This window comes from Microcebus murinus, chromosome 21 (genome assembly GCF_040939455.1).
Source record: "Microcebus murinus isolate Inina chromosome 21, M.murinus_Inina_mat1.0, whole genome shotgun sequence".
Classification (NCBI taxonomy): Eukaryota; Metazoa; Chordata; class Mammalia; order Primates; family Cheirogaleidae; genus Microcebus; species Microcebus murinus.
Window position 1 is genome coordinate 8,987,446 of NC_134124.1, and position 11,795 is coordinate 8,999,240.

General features: G+C 37.8%; 1 pseudogene; it reads left to right on the forward strand.

Moving 5' to 3' along the window:
- LOC105862484 (ribosome biogenesis protein WDR12 pseudogene) overlaps nt 1–5,735 on the forward strand; it is an 11,300-nt pseudogene extending 5,565 nt beyond the window's left edge.
- The last annotated feature ends 6,060 nt before the right edge of the window (nt 5,736–11,795 follow it).

Sequence of the window (11,795 nt, forward strand, 5' to 3'; positions counted from 1 at the left end):
TGGTAGAGATGGGGTCTCGCTCAGGCTGGTTTCGAACTCCTGACCTTGAGCGATCCGCCCGCCTCGGCCTCCCAAAGTGCTAGGATTACAGGCGTGAGCCACTGCGCCCGGCCGAGATTATTAGCCTGTTGGACATTAACCAGCTTTTTTTTTTTTTTTTTTTTGAGACAGAGTCTCACTTTGTTGCCCAGGCTAGAGTGAGTGCCGTGGCATCAGCCTAGCTCACAGCAACCTCAAACTCCTGGGCTCAAGTGATCCTCCTGTCTCAGCCTCCCGAGTAGCTGGGACTACAGGCATGCGCCACCATGCCCGGCTAATTTTTTGTATATATACTTTTAGTTGGTCAATTAATTTCTTTCTATTTTTAGTAGAGACGGGGTCTCGCTCAGGCTGGTTTCGAACTCCCGACCTCGAGCAATCCGCCCGCCTCGGCCTCCCAGAGTGCTAGGATTACAGGTGTGAGCCACCGCGCCCGGCCTTGTTTTTTTTTGAGACAGAGTCTCACTCTGTTGCTCAGGCTAGAGTGAGTGCTGTGGCATCAGCCTAGCTCACAGCAACCTCAAACTCCTGGGCTCAAGCGATTCTTCTGCCTCAGCCTCACAAGTAGCTGGGACTATAGGCATGCGCCACCATGCCTGACCAATTTTTTGTATATATATTAGTTGGCCAATTAATTTCTTTCTATTTATAGTAGAGAAGGGGTCTTGCTCTTGGACGGGCTGGTTTCGAACTCCTGACCTTGAGCAATCCGCCTGCTTTGGCCTCCCAGTGTACTAGGATTACAGGTGTGAGCCACCGCGCCCGGCCTATGTTTTTCTTATACTTTTTGTATCATGAAACATGACAGACATATAGAAACATCCAAAAAGAATGTTCAGCTCAACAATTTATTGTAAATGAACAGTAATGTAACTGCCACTACATCAAAAAATAAAACATTGTCAGTAACCCAGAAGTCACTCTGATGGCTCTTCCGAACCACTACTTCCTCTCTCTTGCTCAGATAAACAACTTTTATGATAATCACTTCATTGTTTCTATTCAGTTTCACCACATAAATGTTAGTTTTTGTCTATATTTTAAACTTTATGTAAATGGAATAGTAATTATGCATTCTTTCGTGCCTGGCTTCTTTCACTCAACATTGTATTTGTGAGATTCATCCATGAAGGAATACCTGAGCCTGGACAATTCATAAAGAAAAGAGGTTTACGTGGCTCACAGTTCTTCAGTGTAGCTGAACTTTGTTCTCTTTCACTGCTATATAAAAAGAACATAAATTATTTTGAGTTGAAGTTTATATTTAAACTTCCATTCTAAAATTAAAGTACATGAGGATTGTTGCCAGTTTTTTTTAGCTATTATGAGTAACGCCGCCATGAGCGTCTTTGCTATTCCAGCATTTCTGCATTTCCATATTAATTTTAGAATCATCTTATCAAGTTCTAAAAATGCAATCAGGACTTTGAATGAGGTTGAATATATATATCAATTCTCTCCAAAATGATTTTTATATATCAGTTTAAATAGACCAGTTTGGAGAGAATTGATACATAAATGCAACCCCATACAAAGTCCGGAGAGACATTATAGTCTTATAATATTGAGTCTTTCAATTTGGAAATATGGTAGATACCTCCATTTATTTAGGTCCTTAATTTTTCTCAAGAATCTTTTATAGTTTTCTGCCCTACTGCACTAGGTAAGACCTCCAGTACAAAGTTGAACAGAAGTGTTGATGGTGAATATCCTTGCCAAGTTCTTGATACCATAAACAAAGCTCTCAACATTTTACCGTTCATATGATATTTACTCTAAATTATTTGTAGTTGCCTTTTAGAAGACTAAAGAAGTTTCTAATGCCAGTTTTCATCACAAATGAATGTTGAATTTCATCAAATGCTTTTTCTGCCTTACTCTATGATTTTTCTCCTTTATTCTGATAATGTTGTAAATTGCACTAATTGATTTTTTAAATAATAAACCAATTTCAAAACTCTGGAATAGACTTGAATTGGTCATAATATATTAATCCTTCTACACATTTTGAGATTTGGTTGAAGCTGCAAGGCAGACCTGAAAATAAGGCCCAGAGTCTAATAGAAAATGTGGCATAAGAGCAAAAAAGAATAAATGCACAGTCTCTATAGGTGTCCTGTGTTAAAGTCAAGGCCCAATTCAGAAGACAGTTGACCCTTGAACAATGCAAGGGTTAGGGGCACCAATTGCCCATGCAGTCAAAAATCTTTATATAACTTTTGACTTCCCCAAAGCTTAACTACTCTATTAATAATAGCCCTCTCTGGCCACAAGGAAGCAATTTCCTCAGTTCTGTGGTCAGATCCTGAAGAAATCTGCAGTGCATCTTGGGCAGTCTTAAGTCAACTTTGACAGGAAATAAAGTACTTAATTGTATTTCTTATTCTCCACTTTGTAAACGTTTAGCATCTGGAAGCACAAATAGGCATATCAGACTGTGGGATCCCCGAACTAAAGATGAGGATCTTTGGTGTTGCTGTCCCTAAACTCACATACAGGCTGGGGAACATCAGTGAAGTGGTCTCCTACCCATGAGCAGCAGTGGATTTCAGGTTCTTTAGATAACATGGTCAAGCTGTGGGATACAAGAAGTTGTAAGGCACCTCTCTATGATCTAGATGCTCATGAAGACAAAGTTCTGAGTGTAGACTGGACAGACAAGGGGCTACTTCTGAGTGGAGGAGCAGACAATAAATTATATTCCTACAGATATTCACCTACCACTTCCCATGTGGGGGCATAAAAGTGAATGACAATTTGATTATAGAGATTTGTTCTATAAATAAAATGGTAGAGAACGGTGAACTTACGTTGATGAAGATGTAGCAGTCAGCCTTTTAAAGTTTATGTAGTGTTTTTATCCTTCCTAATAGTTAATGTCACTTTTTCTTTATTTTGTATTTATACTGTGTTTATAAAATATAAAATGTGACCTGCATTCTGTACCCTATACAAACTCTTGAAATTCAGCTGAGTTTATTTCTTTTTAAAGGTATTGATTTGAATTAAGATTTGCTTTTAAACTGCTATAAAAGGATATATTAGAAATACAGTCATAAATTGTCCAGATTTTTATTTCTGTTAAGTTTTCAGTTAGCTGTTTAAAAAAGAATCCAGAAGAGACTAAGACAAAATTTAATGGAGAAAAAATTAGAAATACAATTTCTTTTTAACAAAATAAGTGATGTTTAAACTATACAAAAATTAGACTCTGATATTCAGAAAATTAAAAATGTAAATGTTGCCGATTCATTAAGAATCTTGATATTTTAAGGGAAATACTTCGTAATGTCAAATCCTTTAGAGACTGCATAAAGTTCTCATGGTAACCAGGAATCTCCTCTCTCCCTAACTTCATATGTAGGTAAGAATGAATTCTTTAGACGAAACCTTTCAGTCAGTATTAGTTAAACATTCCATAAATTTAATGATGTCATTAGCATTTATCTTTATCCATGTTATATGTAAAACATTTAAAGTAAATATTTTTTTTTGAATGACTTAAAAAAAATAATAGCCTACTGTTGACTGGTAGCCTTACTGATAACATACAGTCAATTAACATATATTTTGTATGTTCTGTGTATTATATACTATATTCTTACAATAAAGTGAGCCAGACAAAAGAAAATGTTATTAAGGAAATCATAAGAAAGGGAAAAGACATTTACAATTCATTAAGTGGAAGTGGATTATCATAAAAATCTTCATCCTCATCTTCAGGTTGAGGAGGCCGAGGAGGAAGATGAAGAAGAGAGGTTGGTCTTGCTGGCTCAACGGTGGCAAATTGGAAGAAAATCTGCATATAAGTGGACCCATGCAGTTCATACCTATTATTGTTCAAAGGTCAAGTGTACTTGGGTAAATGAATGTGAGAATCTTAAATCTCTTGACCCTCCTGAATCTTCCAGGCCAAGATAAGCAACTTTTATCACTTGCCAAAGGAAATCAGTATCCCCTTTTCCTGGAAATCACACAACAGCCTCATGAGCAAAGCGACTCACAAAATGACACTCTGTTTCCCAACATCTGTCCCCTCTAATCCTCATTCCTCCAGTCTATAACTCGTGGAAAGAAACACTCTGTGTTTTAGGGGAGATAACTTACACACTGAAATAATTGCAACCTAACTAATATGTACCAGTAGGAATCAGGAAAACATGTGAGACTGGATTTGGGAGGTATTGGACCAAGATACAGAATGCAAAGCTAGATACGGTGTTGATAGAATTAAATGACATGGAGAACTCACTCATGACTTGGGATTTACGCTTTTGGCAAGGATACCTAAGTATATCCTAACACTCTGGCTAAAAAGACCAATAATATCTCTTTGAAAAATGAATACAATTAATAGCCTATATGGTAAAGATGATGAACTATCCTTGGGCATAATATAGAGGATAATATCAGAAGGCTCAGAATGTTAGAATGGGTTTACTGTGTAAAAATAGAAAAAATTAGCCAGAGGGTAGTAGTACACACCCGTAGTCCCAGCTACTCCAGAGGCTGAGGCAAAGGATTGCTTGAGCCCAGGAGTTTGTGGTTGTAGTGAGCTATGATGATGCCACTGCACTCTAGCCAGGGTGCCAGAGACTCTGTCCCATAAAAAAATCAAGAACTTCGATTTATCAATAGTCATCTTAAAGATGTGAGAAAGATAAGGTACAAATAAGAAGATACAGTACACACACTGACAGGAATTGGTACCAAGAATATACAAAGACCTACAAACCAATATAAATAAAAATAACAATAGAAAAATGGTAAAAGACATGAACAGACATTTCACAGAAGAAATGTATATAACCAGTGGACACAAGCAAAGGTGTTCAACATCTTTTGCTGTAATCAGAGACATACAGATCAAAACCAAGATAAAGTATACAATTGTTTGGCAAAATTAAAAACCTGACAATACCAAATGTTGGGAAGGATATGGATCCAAGAGCCTCAAGACTTATATATTAAAAGTGAGAGTGAAAATAAGTGCAAACATCAGAAAACAGTTGGGCATTATCTTTTCAATTTAGATAATTTTACTCCTAGATAAATACTTCAAAGTTTCAGAATATTGATTCTTAGTTATACATCTAAGAGAAATGTTTGCACGTATATCAGGAAAAAAATCCAAATGCCCATCAACTGAATGAATAAACTGTGGTAATCTATTCACCTAAAAAAAATTATACAGCAGTTGAAATAAATGAACAACAGTGACATTACAAGATGACTGCATTTTAACAATAAAATATGAAGTGGGAAAATGGGTTCCAAAGTATTATATACTGTATTTTACCCTTACTATGAAATTTAAAACAACTACATGAAAATAAAGTTATACATCACTTAACAATGGGGCCATGTTCTGAGAAATTCCCATTAGGTCATTTTGTTGTTGTGTGAACATCATAGAATATACATAGAATATATACACAAACCTAGATGGTATAGACTACTAAATACTGTAGGAAATTATAACACAATGGTAAGTATTTATGAATCTAAACATAGAAATTGTACAGTAAAAAATACAGGATAAAAGATAAAAAAAAAATGGTACACCTGTATAGGACACTTACCATGAATGGAGCTTGCAGGACTGGAAATTGCTCTGGGTGTCGCAGTGAGTGGTGAGTGAATGTGAAGGTCTAGAACATCACTCACACTACTGCAGACTTTATAAACCCTGTACACTTAGGCTACACTACATTTATTTTTTTAAATTTCTTTCTCCAATAATAAATTAGCCTCAAATTCCTGTAACTTTTTTACTTTACAAACTTTTTAATTTTTTAAAACACTTTTACTCTTGTAATAATACTTAGCTTCAGACACACATTGTCCAGCCATACAAAAATATTTTCTTTCTTTATATCCTTATTCTATAAGCTTTTTTTATTTATACATTTTTTTTAATTTTTGAACTTTTTTGTCAAAAACTAAGACAGAAACACACACATTATCCTATAAAGGATCAGGATCATCAATATCACTGTCCTCAACCTCCACGTCCTTGTCCCACTGGGTCTTCAGGGGCAATAACACACATGAGCTGTCCTTTCCTACAGTAATGATGTCTTCTCCTGGAATAACTCTTGAAGGGCTGAGGATGTTTTACAGTTAACTTTTTTTTTAATATAAGTAAAAAGTATACTCTAAAATCATGATAAATAGTGAATAGATAGACCAATAACAGTCGTTTATTGTCACTGTCAAATATTTCATACTGCACATAATTGCCTGTACTATACTTTTATAGAACTGGCAGCACAGTAGGTTTGTTTATGCCAGCATCAGCACAAACATGTTAGTAATGCGCTGTGATATGACATTAAAACAGCTATTACGTCACTAGGCCATAGGAATTTTTCAGCTCCATTATAATCTTATGGGACTGTCACCAAATATTTGGTCCATCATTGATCAAAATGTGTTATTATGTAGCACAGGACCCTCTGTGTGTATGTATAAATATGTAGACAGAAATATATATAATATAATAAAAGCATATTCAAAAGGGCAACAAATGATGGATACTAAATTTCAGGATGATGATTGTCTTCATTTGGTCAGGTTGGGGAGAGGTATGAGGGACCATATGATTAGACGTAGATTATTACTAAGGCCTTGGCATTTGGGGGAGGTGCTGTGTTAACCATTCTTATTACTATTTAGATAGATAATTACATAGATAGATATATTCATAGATACATAGATAGATGGCTCTGGATAGTTGAGTAAATAAATAAAGCAGGCCATACATGCACTAATGATGAGAGTCTCTCACAACCCAACTCTGTGAACCTGAAAGAACAAAAAGTATTCTTTGCTAAAATGGCTAATCTTAACCAAGACTTTAGAGCCTTCCTGTCTAGTTCTACTGCAGGAACAGAGCAGAATCAATCTGGAGAATCATCAATGCTTGCACGTAAAGCAAGAGTCTTATCGACGAGGATCAGCTTTGACTACAGACAGCAAAGCAGAGAGGCAGCGAGGCAAATATGAAAACAGAAACAAACGTAGCAAAATAAAAGATCAGTGTGTGCTAAAATCCTGTAATGCACTGATTAGAAGACAGTAATGACATGGCAGTGGGCTCCAGGTTCGGAACAAAAGACCAACCCTGCCCAGCTGCCTCTTCATGACTAAAGGGGCACCCAAGTCTGGTACCGAGGAGATGAGGAAGGCTTTTTTGTGGACAACACCACCAAGAACCTAGATTAGGAACCCTCTAGAGAAGAGTCCACCATTTTTCCAAAAGCAGAAAAGCACATTTCCTCTGAATGCACAAAAGAGCCAGTTGTAAATAAATGATTATAGAAAATACGTGTAGAGATGTCCTAGTTAATGTCTGCTCAGAGTCCAGGTTGATTTGTTTGTGACAGAGTCTCACTCTGATGCCCCGGCTGGAGTGCCATGGCATCATCCTAGCTCACTGAAACTTCAAATTCCTGAGTGTAAGGGATCTTCCTGCCTCAGCCTCCTGAGTAGCTAGGAATATAGGCAAATGCCACACACCTGGCTAATTTTTTCTATTTTTAATAGAGATGGGGTCTTGCTCTTGCTCAGGCTGGTCTCAAACTCCTGACCTCGAGTGATCCTCCCACGTCAGCCTCCCAGAGGGCTAGGATTACAGGTGGGAGCCAATGCACCTGATGAGAGTCCAGGTTGTTGAAAAGGACCCAGTGAAACTTCTTTAGGCTGGAGTAGAAATACTCGTATACATAATTATCTGTCATCCCTGTGGGGGAAATAATTATGTCCTTTCTGGGGACACTATTTTCATACACAGAATGTGCAAGATTGCTAAGACACATCAATTTTCTACAAAACTACTTACTCACCTGTGAAAATATTCTTTTCAAGTGCAGACGAAGGCCTGTCTGAACTGGTTTTGAAAAACCATTAGGTCATTAAGCCTCATGCAGTGAACAGAGCATAACTACTGGTGACCACCACCAACCTTGAAGAGGTGGGGAAACAGGAAGATCATAGTCCACCTTTTAAATGTCATTGACAAGAAGCCTGTATGTATGTTCTGGCATTAGGAGGAAGCTAAGAACACTGGAGACAGTAGAGCTCATAAAGCAGGCTACAGACATAGATGATAGTTCCAACACTGAAATCATTTTCTTTCTAAAAAAGGCTCTCAGAGAAGACTTTTGGCCCATTTCTCGTGAGTCTGGAGAGATCAGAGACCAGAGAATTACAGACTTTGAAAACAGGGATTTCGAAGTTCAAGAGTTGCTTAAGTTGGAAAGGCATACCCTGGACAGAGGGATACTTTCTGGCCTTGAGCAAAAATCTTCGGTGACTATTTTATGTACACAACAGCTTCCCAGAAATATTATAATTATTACCCCTCCTTAGGGTGCTGGGCCAGAAGAAAGAGAACTTATGTTTCCCCCTGAGTTTAGCAATAAGATCATGAAGAAAATGGGCAGGTTTGATACTCCATTGCCAGATATGGTCCTTCTGAGAAATCACATATACTTAACTACTACAGCTTAGTATTCAGTGAAAGCTAGGTCAGGCAATGAATTCCTAACTACAATATCACTATAGCAATGCAAGATGCAGACCATCTGTCCCTGACAGTAGACCAAAGGGTGTATAATAAATAACAGGAAAGATTTTTCAAAGTTGAAGGGTAGATTAGGGTATGTGGAAGTGAAGTAAAATTTAAAATTTTAAGGATAAAGATAGCATCAGAAAAATTGATTTGACAATTTAAATCATACAAACACACACCATGGCATTAATTTAAATAATACAAAAAAAACCCACAATACAAAAACAAATACACTATTAAGGGAAGGGGACAGTTTCTTAAATTCAGAGATTCCATCACTGATCACACACATATAGAAAATTTGGATTCTACTTTTTTCTTCTAAATTTTATTCTAGAATATCACTCTTCTAACTGTAGAACAAACATCTAGACCATCAGCTCCTTGAGGACAGAAACTAGGTATCATTAGTGTCTGAACACACAGAGCTCAATACAATAAACTATAAATGGTATGAGTTAAATATTTGTACATAGATAAATAATTTAATGAATTTAATGATAGAATACTCAAAGTTCTTTAAACACAATATTTCAAGTTCCTATGATTTTGTTTGGAAATCTGAAATCATCACATTTTACCCCAATATTGTTCCATGAATTAAAGCAAATAGAATAGGGAAAAAGTTCTCCTGACTTAGATGTCCATTCATCATTTCCACTCACTCACTCTTACTTGCCCCATACTGTTTCTATTGAAGGTATTTAGTTAACCCTTTAAGAGATGACACGTGAGAAGAAGGTCTACTAGCTTACAGGTGCCAAGCAGGGGACTATGGACTCGGAAACAGTCTACTTCCTGCTAAAAGCCAGTCCCATTTTCTAGTCTGCTTTAATGTAGGCCTGCTTCAAGAAAGCACCACTCAGTAGCTACTGACCATTTGAAGTATGGAATATATAACTTAAATACATAAATAGCTTAAAAGTAAAGTATAAAAATGATTTTCTTTTCAAGTAAAAGCAACGAAATGAAAAACCAGGCATAGCTCTGGGCCCACCACCCCAACACTGAGCATCCCCTCCCCCTAATTTCCACAGCAGCCTTATTTGTCAGCATCCCATTTTCCTGACTCTCTGGCTTCTGGCACTGAGACTAGAGTTACCATAGAGGCTTCATGGAAAGCAAAAAGCTTAAGGAAATTGGAGGTTTCGCACAAGATTTACCTTTTGCCAACAGTGATAAACACCTCGGTATGATTTATTAAGATGGGTAGCTCACTTCTCAGCTGTAGAGGCTGCTTACAAACACTTGCTAGAGAGAGAGACCGTGCTGGTTTTGGAGCAGCACAGAATGATGAGGCTTACTTTAAGGGTGACAAGAATGACCTTCTTGCATCATATGGCTAAAGAACAGCTGCTTATCTCCAAGTCTGTGAGGATTACATGAACTATATTTTTTCAAGGTTTGGTTTTATTTTGCTTTAGTGTGTGTAGGGGGGTGTTTTTTTGTTTTCAAGTTTTTTAATCGGTGCATATATACATACAGATGATACGGATCAATAAAATTGCTTTTCTCATGTTTCATTGCTTAGTTATGCCCTGTATATAGTCATCATTAAAATTTACTAATGGCCAGCACCAAATTTAGAAGGCTCTAATAATGTAAAATCATGGTAAGGAGTTATGGACCCCAAGGTAAACTTCAAGAATGGGTTGGCCCTGACATTACTCACTGTGGATTGAAAACACTAAGTTCTGCCTAGCACTGTCAGAGAGATTACTGTCTAGCACTGTCAGAGAGATTACTTAACTCAGGAGTACTGTCACTGTATCAACAAATAGGGAACAAAACTTTCTCTTAGCTTTGGCACTTTCTGTTCTCTGGAAGGGTTTCTGACTGGTGGAGGCACAGAGGATAGTAAGAGACCAAAGTGAATCAACACCCCCTAAATGGGCCAATAGAACACCCTGGAATCTTACTCGGGCTAGGATCCAGCAGCCAGAAGCTAAGAAGCTAGTGTTGGCCACACTGGTCTTCATCAAAGCATAGTAGCACTGCTTGATACTCTAGACCACAACAAACAATGCAGAATATAATCCCACTTAGAAAATAAATAGCACTACTTTAAAAGTACAGTATCTTGGGAAAATCCAGGATACCTACTCTGAAAGTTTAACTCAAGAGTGTGGAAGCTGCACCAGTACACAAGTACATTCTCCTCCTAAAAATCTTGATAGGCATTTTGATTTTCAAGCACCACATAAAGACTTTTCAAAACTTCAACCACCTAGTACAGTGCACATGTTAAATCAAAATAAACCTGTTTACATTTTTAAAAAAATTCTGAATGGCAAAAAAGTGTTTAAAAAGTCAGTTAGGCTGGGCGTGGTGGCTCATGCCTGTAATCTAGCACTCTGGGAGGCCAAGGCGGGCAGATAATTTGAGCTCAGGAGTTCGAGACCAGCCTGAGCAAGAGTGAGACTCTGTCTCTACTAAAAAATAGAAAAAATTAGCTGGGCATGGTGGCACATGCCTGTAGTCCCAGCTACTCAGGAAGCTGAGGCAGGAGGATCCCTTGAGCCCAGGAGTTTGAGGTTGCTGTGAGCTAGGCTGACGCCATGGCACTCTAGCCCAAGCAACAGAGTGAGACTCTGTCTCAAAAAAACAGTCAGTTAAAAAAAAAAAAAAAAAAAAAAAAACAGACTTTAAGGCTGGGTGCAGTGGCTCATACCTGGAATCCTAGCACTCTGGGAGGCTGAGGCGGGAGGATAGCTGGAGGTCAGGAGTTCGAAACCAGCCTGAGCAAGAGCGAGACCCCATCTCTACTATAAATAGAAAGAAATTAATTGGCCAACTAACATATATATAGAAAAAATTAGCCGGGCACGGTGGCACATGCCTGTAGTCCCAGCTACTCAGAAGGCTGAGGCAGTAGGATCGCTTGAGCCCAGGAGTTTGAGGTTGCTGTGAGCTAGGCTGATGCCACGGCACTCACTCTAGCCTGGGCAACAAAGCGAGACTCTGTCTCAAAAAAAAAAAAAACCAAAAAACAAAACAAAACAAAAAAACAGACTTTAAAAGAGACCAAACATCTTGAATGGGTTAAGCAAAATATGTATGCCTATCTTCATGAAACATGGCCAATTCTGGGTTTTTTGAGTGATACTTGAGATTATAGATGGAACCAAATTGTGTTTCACTCACAACACATAACCATCCAAACCACACGTACACATACAGG